Genomic DNA, 9,951 nt, shown 5'->3' with positions numbered 1-9,951 from the left:
GGTCATCTCTCTTTTACTGTTAATCCAGCTAAAGGTTTGACATTGTTGTTTGTCTTTCCAAAACATCAACTTCTTATTTCATTGATTTTATTCTTTTCTTCTTCATTGATTTTGTTTTTTTCTTCATTCCAAATTTATTTACGTCTGCTCTGATATTTAGTATTTTTTTTCTGTGAATTTTGAGTTTGGCTTACTCTTGCTGTTCTAGTTATTTAAGATGCATTGTTAGGTTATTCAGTTCAAGTTTTTCTTCTTTTTTTGATGTAGGCACTTATAGAAATTCAAAGCACTTATAGCTCAGAATTTCCCTCTTAGTAATTCTTTTACTGTATCACATAGGTTTTAGTATGTTGTGTTTCTATTATCATTTGTTTCAAAAAAAATTTCCATTTCCTTTCTAATTTCTTTGTTGACCCACTGGTCTTTCAGAAACATATTGTTTAATTTCCATGTGTTCGTATAGTTTCCAAAATTCCTCTTGTTGTTGATTTCTAGTTTTATTTTATTGTGCTCAGAGGAGATGCTTGATAATATTTCAATTTTTTTGAAAACTTAAAACGTGTTTGGTTACCTAACATATGGCCTATTCTTGAAAATGATCCTTGTGCTTAGGAGAACAATATGTGTTCTGCAGCCATCGAATGAAGTGTCCTGTAGGTATACCAGTTGCTCTATAGTGCAGATGAAGTTTAATTTTTTGTTGTTAAGTTTCTGTCTGAGAGATCTGTCAAATGCTGAAAATAGGGTGTTGAAGTCACCAGCTATTTTCACATTGAAGTCTATCTCTGTATTTAGCTCCAATATGACTTGCTTTATACATCCAGGTGCTACAGTGTTGTGTACATATATATTTACAATCATTATACTCCATTGCTAGGTTGACCTCTTTATCATTATATAATGACCTTCTTTGTGATTCCTTACAGTTTTTGTCTTGAAATCTATTTTGTCTGACATAAGTGTAGTTACTCCTCTTCTTTTTGGTTTCCACCGGTATGAAATATATTTTTTCATCTTTTTATTTTCAGTCTATGCGAAGTACATTTCTTGGCAATAGATCATTGAGTCTTATATCTTCATACATTCAAGCACTTTATGTCTTTATGGTAAGGAATGTAGTCCAGTCATACTCAGTGTTATTCTTGATAAGTAAAGAATTACTCCTGCCATTTTTTAAATTTGTCTACCAATACTTTGAATGCTTGTTTTATGGTCTTATCTTCCTTTTTTCCTTTCTTCTTGTACTGCTTTTAGCAAAGTTGACCTTCTCTTGTAGTATGATTTAATTTTTTGCTTTTTATTTTTTGTGTACCCATTGTATGGATGCCATGAGGCCTGCAAATACTATCTTATAACTCATTATTTTAAACGGATAACAGCTTAATACTAATTGCATAAACAAACAACCATGGAAAAAGAAAACTAATGAAAAGTGTATACTTTAGTTGCATCACCCCAATTTTTAACTTTTTGTTGTTTCTCTTGATGTCTTAGTGTACTGTCTACATCTTGAAAAGTAGTTGTAGTTATTATTTTTTACTGGTTTAGTCTTTCTAGTTAAGAGATGTTTACACATCACTTATTAATTTGGAAAACATTATTTTACTCCAATTTTTTTATTATACTTTAAGTTCTAGGGTACATGTGCATAACGTGCAGGTTTGTTACATATGTATACTTGTGCCATGTTGGTGTGCTGCACCCATCAGCTCGTCAGCACCCATCAACTCGTAATTTACATCAGGTATAACTCCCAATGTAATCCCTCCCCCCTCCCCACTCCCCGTGATAGGCCCCGGTGTATGATGTTCCCCTTCCCGATTCCTCAAGGATCTAGAACTAGAAGTACCATATGACCCAGCCATCTCATTACCGGGTATATACCCAAAGGATTATAAATCATGCTGCTATAAAGACACATGCACACGTATGTTTATTGCGGCACTATTCACAATAGCAAAGACTTGGAATCAACCCAAATGTCCATCAGTGACAGACTGGATTAAGAAAATGTGGCACATATATACTATGGAATACTGTGCAGCCATAAAAAAGGATGAGTTTGTGTCCTTTGTAGGGACATGGATGCAGCTGGAAACCATCATTCTCAGCAAACTATCACAAGAACAGAAAACCAAACACCGTATGTTCTCACTCATAGGTGGGAACGTAACAATTTTACTCCAATTTTTGACACATATTTCATCCACTGACATTGCAGGTCCCTGGAATTAATTCTGGAGCAATATTTAAACTTGGTTCTATATCATCATCATTGTTATTCTTGTCATATATGAGATTTTCTTGATAAATCTGAAAACAGTGGGGAACTACTTTATTCTGAAATTTAAATATGAAATCAGCAATAAATATGATAGTGCAAAGGTAAGAAATGTGATATTAATAAATAAGTCTGAAACCTAAGAGACTTGGCAAACTGAAGGAACATAAGTACACATTTGAGGAAAGTCTATGTCTAGACAGACATTGAAATAAGAAAAAAGAGTCACAGAGGCAGGGTGACAGTACCCATTCCTCTTCACCTTGTGGGAGACAGCCTTAGACAAATGATAACAAAGCATTTAGTGATAGTGAAAGTATGCAAAGGGTTGTGTAATCAATGGACTTTGAATACTTTCATCCATAAAGAGAAGTATTTCCTTTAAGCTGGAGTTATTAGCTTGATGACATTACAAGCTGATTTATCTAATTCCCCCTCATTTGACTCCATATCCACTTAGCATTCTTCTGATTATACTTTTGGCCAGGTTGCTGAAAGAAAATACCTTACTATATTAATGCAAATATTCTATTTCTTATAAAAGTTATATTTCTCAAAAATAAATTAACATTTTGGACTTATATAACGGTTTCTTAAGCACGTTAAAATCTCCACTGATAATGGGCATATCTTACATTACAGACTATAGTATATTCATTACTAACAAGCAATATCTCCAAAAACACAGTCTACCAACCTTCTTTTAGGTAGAGATGAACATACATTGGGCTAAGAAGATCAAATTTTCTATTTCTTTTGTGTTTTGTTTTTTATAGTTATTTAATTCTTACATTCTTAATTATCATTATCATCAGTAGAAAATACAAGGGATAAGGTTAACAAGAGTTAGTATTTGTTAGTACCTACTATTTTATTCCATTTGGACAGCTAGAACAAAATGCCATAAACTGAGTAGCTTATAAATGACTGAATTTTATTTCTCACAGTTGTAGAGGCTGGGAAGTCCAGGATCAAGGCGTTGGAAGATCTAGATCTGGTGAGGGCCCACTTTCTAATTTCTGTCTGGCATCTTATAACTCTGTCCTCACGTGGTAGTAGTAAAGAGCTACCTCTCTGGGGTCTCTTTTATAAAAGCACTTATTCCCCATCCTGTGTCCGAGTGTTCTCATTGTTCAATTCCCACCTACGAGTGAGAACATGCGGTGTTTGGCTTTCTGTCCTTGAGATAGTTTGCATCAGAACATCACACACCAGGGCCTGTGGTGGGGTGGGGGGAGGGAGGAGGGATAGCATTAGGAGAAAAACCTATTGTAAATGACGAGCTAACGGGTGCAGCACATCAACATGGCACATGTATACATATGTAACAAACCTGTACGTTGTGCACATGTACCCTAGAACTTAAAGTATAGTAAATAAATAAATAAATAAATAAATGCGCTTATTCTAGTTATGAAGGCTCTGCTCTCATAACCTAATCGCCTCCCAAAGGCCCCACCTCCAAATGCCATAACCTTGGGGGTTAGAATTTTAATATATGAATTTTAGGGGGAAAATAAAGATTCAGACAATAGCACCTAGCCTCTACTGGAAAGCTTGCTTCACACAAAAAGGTAAAGAAATGCTGTGCCAAGAAGCATAGGTTCTCATTTTTAGATACATTGATCTGCACTCCAACTTGGGTACTTTCCAATTGTATGATTTCACAGGTTATTCTACAGCCTAGAGTCTTATTTTCTTCCATAAAACAGGAGAAATAAAGGTACTCATCTCATGGGTCTGGCTCTTAGAATGTGGTAGGATTGCACCCATCTCCTTTCAAGGTTTCTATAGCTACATAGCTTACTTTCACTAACGCCACATAAGCAGAGGTAATATGTGAGCCTCTATTTGAGAGAATGGGTTGAAAACCAGAACACCATCTGTTAGTTACCGTTTCTCTGCCATGGTAAAGTCATGTGTCAAAATGGATCTTCCATCATTCTAGTTCTCGAAAAAACTGCAATGATCAGAGCTCCCTTTTGACTACATTAGGCAGAAAGTTAATAGTAAACCTGGTGATATTTGCAGCCTATGTATTTTGATTGATATCCTACTGATAAATAGAACTCCAACCACAAAATTGTCTGATTCTTTTTTTTAAAAAAATGATTTTTTAGTCTCTATATTTTGTCCATTATTAAAAACAATAATTTATTTAAGGCATTGTGCTGAACATCTGCTATACAAATTGAGAAAAATCTCTCTAGTACATGCTTTCATGGTGCTTTCAAACCTCAGAAAAAAATTACATGTCAGAAAGTATCTACCCTCTGGGAAAGAATATAAAGCATCTTTTTATTAAATGGCTTAATCAATATTTACTATAGGAGATCAAATGGAGGGAAATATTTGGATTCAATTCGTCAGAGAAATCTTCAGGACGCAGAGGATTAGTAAATTGTCCTGAGTAACATGTTTTAGATCTTCCATAGCAACTTCTTTGCAGTTGAAATGACCAACTGATTAATCCAAGTAGAGGTCTGAAATATCCTTAAGTAATTAGGCTTGTCCCCTCAGTTTCTGCAGTTGCTATGACAGAAACCTACCAGACTTAAAGGAGAATGAGAGTTATGGAAAAGACGCACTGAGATGACCAGCAAGGGAAGTAAGAGGTTCCTGCAGCTGAATTGTATACCCACAGGTGCAAAATGAGTTTAGTGAAATTTGTCACTGAAATTTTGAGACCATTTGTTATATGTCAGTATTGTGGCCATAACAAACTGATACATTCTGAGATGTAATTTTTGAGGCTTCTAAATCTGTCAATAACAGAACGTGGAATTTTTCCTTGGTACTGAACAAGGCTGAGGCAGATGTTTCTGAAGTCTAAGACACAAATATGGTTTCTGCCAAAGACTCTGATTAGTCTTACGTATAGTTTAACTTGTTTGGGATATTAAGTATCCTATAAATAGGTCTGTATTTTTGCACTTTAAGGCCATATACTTTTTATAAAGAACAAAACGCTAAATGGAAGTGTGGAGCATGGCATACTTACAAAGTTTTTGTGATGGAATTAGTTCCCACAAAATCATTTTATAAGTGTTGAATGTAATTAAGAAAAAAAAAATGCAAAAATTAAAACAAGACAAGCAAAAATATATATTTAGTATCATTTGACTTTTTTCTGATTTGATTCAGAATAACTTTAAGAAAAACAAATATTTTTTAGTTAAATTTTGTGCACTATGGGGGAAACAGGATATGTTTAAATTTACGTAAGTGCTTTTTTAAGAGTACAGTGGCACATACTCTTTAAATTCAATACAATCGCTGCAATAAATATTGAATATTTCAAACAATAAAGGTGCAAAATGAACCAAGTAATGGTCACGTGTCTGGGGACACATGCAAAATGCATCTTTTTTTTTTTTTTTTTTTGAGACGGAGTCTCGCTCTGTCGCCCAGGCTGGAATGCAGTGGCCGGATCTCAGCTCACTGCAAGCTCCGCCTCCTGGTTTACGCCATTCTCCTGCCTCAGCCTCTTGAGTAGCTGGGATTACAGGCGCCCGCCACCTCGCCCGGCTAGTTTTTTGTATTTTTTTTTTAGTAGAGATGGGGTTTCACCGTGTTAGCCAGGATGGTCTCGATCTCCTGACTTCATGATCCGCCCGTCTCGGCCTCCCAAAGTGCTGGGATTACAGGCGTGAGCCACCGCGCCCGGCCGGCGAAATGCATCTTATGTGTGCCATTCGCTCACTAATAGATTTCTTAGGGAAACTAGTACTCTTATCTCGTTTATATAGTTCCTTGAAAGGTATAAAGAGTAGCATTTATGATTTAGCTACCCAAATATCTTCAAAAGGTGACTGTCCTTTATTCATGTAAAAAAGAAATCAAGTCATATAATAATAATTTCTGTGCCTATAGTTTGAGTACTGTTTTTATTCCTTAGAACTATTCTAGTGAATTACTAATAATAGTGTTTTCTAGGCTACTTAAACCACTTTAACATCAAAGACTTGTTGGGCGTCTAGTATTAGTCTAAGTATCTTTGACCCTTCACAAGAACCATGAGACTATATAGAACTCTATAAAAACCAAGTTCCTGTTTTATACATAAAATTTTCTACTTTACCTGTCTCCTTGCATATCTAATTGGTAGCTCAAATTTAAGGAATTTAAAATAAAATTTCTAATTTCTCATTATTTTTCTTTCTCTGAGTCCTTCCAAAACAAGCTTCTTAAGCCCATTCTTTCCCAATTTGATGATGGCATCACTCTCTGCTCAGCTGCTTGAGGAAAACTAAATATAATAATCACATACACAGCAAAACTTTCCATTTGTTCTCTGCTCTGGCTAAACATATTTCTTCTAGTTCCCAACTCAGATAGCTTCCCCAGTTATATTCTGTCTTATTACCCATCATATATTTTCTAGAACTTATCTGAAAGAAGAGTTCTATACTTATAGCTGTTAAAGGAAGCTAAAATTGCATATAAAGCCTGATACACATTCTGAAGGATTGTTCAATTTAGTTGCAGAAATACAGTCTAATAAGCAAATTCCTTTTTTTCATTTTTGTTTTGTACATGTAGTTGTGTGCTAAGACTAGGCTAGAAGCAGGACATATGATGCACAATTAAAGGAGACATGGTTACTAAACCTTATGGTATTTACAGTCAGGCCATAAAGGCAGCATTTATGCTTCTTTATTTTTCACATTTGAAAAATGAAGGAGTGCAAATCAAGGGTAAAAGAGGAACATTCTAGACAAGAGAAGCAGTGTATATGGGGAACTTACAGACAAAACAGAGCTTCAGCGAGAGGGCTTAGTAACTGGAACACAGTGTCAGGAGAGATGCCAGCAGAGAGGCTGGGGAGTGAGGGAGGGACCAGAATATCTGAGGCCTTATATGTTCCTTCATACTAATCATGATAAGAAATTCTAGAGGGCTGTAAGTAATAAAGTGATAAAATTTTCATTTTTAAAGAACCATGCTGAAAGTTCTGTGGGGAATGGATTATAGCACAGCAAGAGTGGATATAGGGGGACAGGTTAAGTGCTAGTACAATATTGCAAACCATAGGTGATAATGGCAGCCCTAAAAGAACCAAGTAATAAATGTTAACTCCATATTATTGTTATTATTATTAATTGAATTTCCACTTTGCTTGCAGTGTAATAGTATACGTCATAGAGATATAGGTAGGGAATAGAGGACATAGTATAGAGAATAGTGAATGGTTGGGACAAGAAATTCACATAGTGAAGTTGACAGCATATTTGCCTGTAACTTTCATGTACATCACAACATTCAACTTATAAAATGATCTAACACATGTGTCTTGAGTCCCTCTGGACCATGGAAATTTCACTAGTTCACTAGAGGGGAGATTTTTAATATCAGTGTGAAACAAATTTGAAAAAATTTCAGAAACATGTTAAGGCAATATTATTGACTTTGCACAAATATCTGTCATTCTAGGATGAAGAACACATTCCTATTAACCTTCTCCTTTAATATAAGCATTTAAATTAAATATTTTATCAGGAAAAAAGGAAAGACTAGTCAAATGCTTTTTCAAGTTTATATAACTTAAGTAAAATCTTTAATAAATAAGCTAGCTTTAAAATTATTGGTAAAGTAAATTAGATTTGACTTAAGAATTGCCAGCATACATTTTTCATTTGCATTTATTAATCAGGAAATTTCATACTTATCCCTGCCAAATACCAGAAGGTATAAAAATTTGGCATAGGAGTTATAAAACTGCAAACCAAGCCCAAAGCAGAATAATCTTTGCTTCCATAATTTTTAATAAATAAGACTTTTATATTGGTTTAATGAAAATAACTGCATCTTAAATTCAGTAATATTGCCATAACTTCTAATCTTGTGGCTTTAGACAATCTAGTTCACAGGCAGTAGAGAGGTTTGTTTTGGGAAAGTGCTATTATCACCTTTGCTTCAAAACTAAACTATAAACTAAGTTCCTCCCAAAGTTCAGGAATGATCAAGGAAAGCTTGGTGGTTAGAAGCAAGATAGAGTTGGTTAGGTCAGATCATTTTCACTGCCCCAGTTATATTTTTGCAGATGGTGATTTTATAACTTTAAATTATGATTATCACAGTTTTCAAAAATCATCTTGGTAAACAATTAAAATAAAATAATTAGGTAAACGTAATGGGATAAATACTTGTAAGCAAACTTGTCATAATTTAGAATATAAAGTTAAATTAAATTATAGATACTTCATTATTTGGGTATTTTCCAATAAATATATATTGTAAGGAAACCAAATATGCTCCTTGAAAAAAAAAAGTTGAACAAGTTTTGTCCAATTCAAAGCTTATATAAAGGTTATGTATAAAACAAGGTAAAAGGAACCAGGAAATAAAAAGGGATGTAAAGAAAGTTATGAAAATAAAGAGGGGTTTTTTTTTTTTTTTTTTTTGGTAAGAAAGCTTACAGAGGAATAATTTTATATGTGAAACTTGTATGATAAATTCAGTCCTAAAATAAAATGACTGGTTGTTTAAGAAGGAGGAGTATTGAAGACAAAATAAAAAGTACAAGTATGTCGTGAATGGCAGTGTAAGTCACAATAAGAGGCTTTACAAGAAAAAAACAAAAATGTTAATACGATCAAATTGTCATATTATTATCAAGTTTTGGATTTTTTTGAAAAAATCTGAGATTAATTTTTTTTTTTTTAGTTAAAGTTATTAGTTCCACTTACCCTTCTGTATGTGCTTTTTAATGTCCTTGTGACATTGAGTTACTGGGCTTTGACTCTTGGGTCTAAAAAGGACACCACATCCTGCTAAATCTTAAACACTGACAGCAATTATAGCCTCATCTGCAGGCCCTATAAAAGATGCCAATAAATATTAACTGCATTCCTGAGACACAGGGTCGTAAATTAAAGACATTCAACTCCTCAAGGCCCAAGAACTCACAGAAGTGGTGGATGCATAAGATTGTAAGGGATGATTTTGAAATATAAAATAAACTCAGTTTCTCTATAAGTTATTCATGAATATCAAGGGCACACTGATACAACATCTGTATATGAATCCCTGTGTAAGAGGAATAAGGTTTTTTTGAAGCATTAACCAATTCCTTAATAAAGGTTATAAAAGAGTTATGAAAGTTATATTTTATGATGGAGATTAAATTTTATAGATTGTTTACAAAATTTTGAAGAACAAACGTAATTGGTTTCATTCTGTTTTTATTAGGGCTTCTTGCTTGGAAAATTAAGTCTCTTGTCTCAAAGAATGATGTTTTTTTCTTTTTAAAAAAATCATTCAGTTATCACTTTGGTTAAATGAATCACTTTACAATGATTTGTAATCCTATTTTGTGATATTGAGTGTTTTAAGCCTTTTATATTTGCCAAACTTTTCAAATCAAATTATAAATTATGTTTTTTCTGACCTAATTAATCTTTTTCAGATATTAGTTACCTGAAATTCCAAAAATGAAATAATTAGGCTTATTTTCTATAAAAAGTATACAGGAAGCATTGTCAAATATGAAATGCTGTTTGGTTTTCTTTGAGCAGTATTTGTATAAATATGGTATGCGTTCCAAAACTGTGGGAAACTCCTATAATTCTAATATAGCTTAGTGTATATTATCAGTAATAATCATAATTGTCATGGTACAATTATTGTGTGCCTCAGTGGTAACAAATTTCCTTGTCATTTGTGTCTTT

Source organism: Chlorocebus sabaeus, chromosome 1 (genome assembly GCF_047675955.1).
Source record: "Chlorocebus sabaeus isolate Y175 chromosome 1, mChlSab1.0.hap1, whole genome shotgun sequence".
Lineage (NCBI taxonomy): Eukaryota > Metazoa > Chordata > Mammalia > Primates > Cercopithecidae > Chlorocebus > Chlorocebus sabaeus.
Note: the sequence above shows the minus strand (reverse complement) of the source record.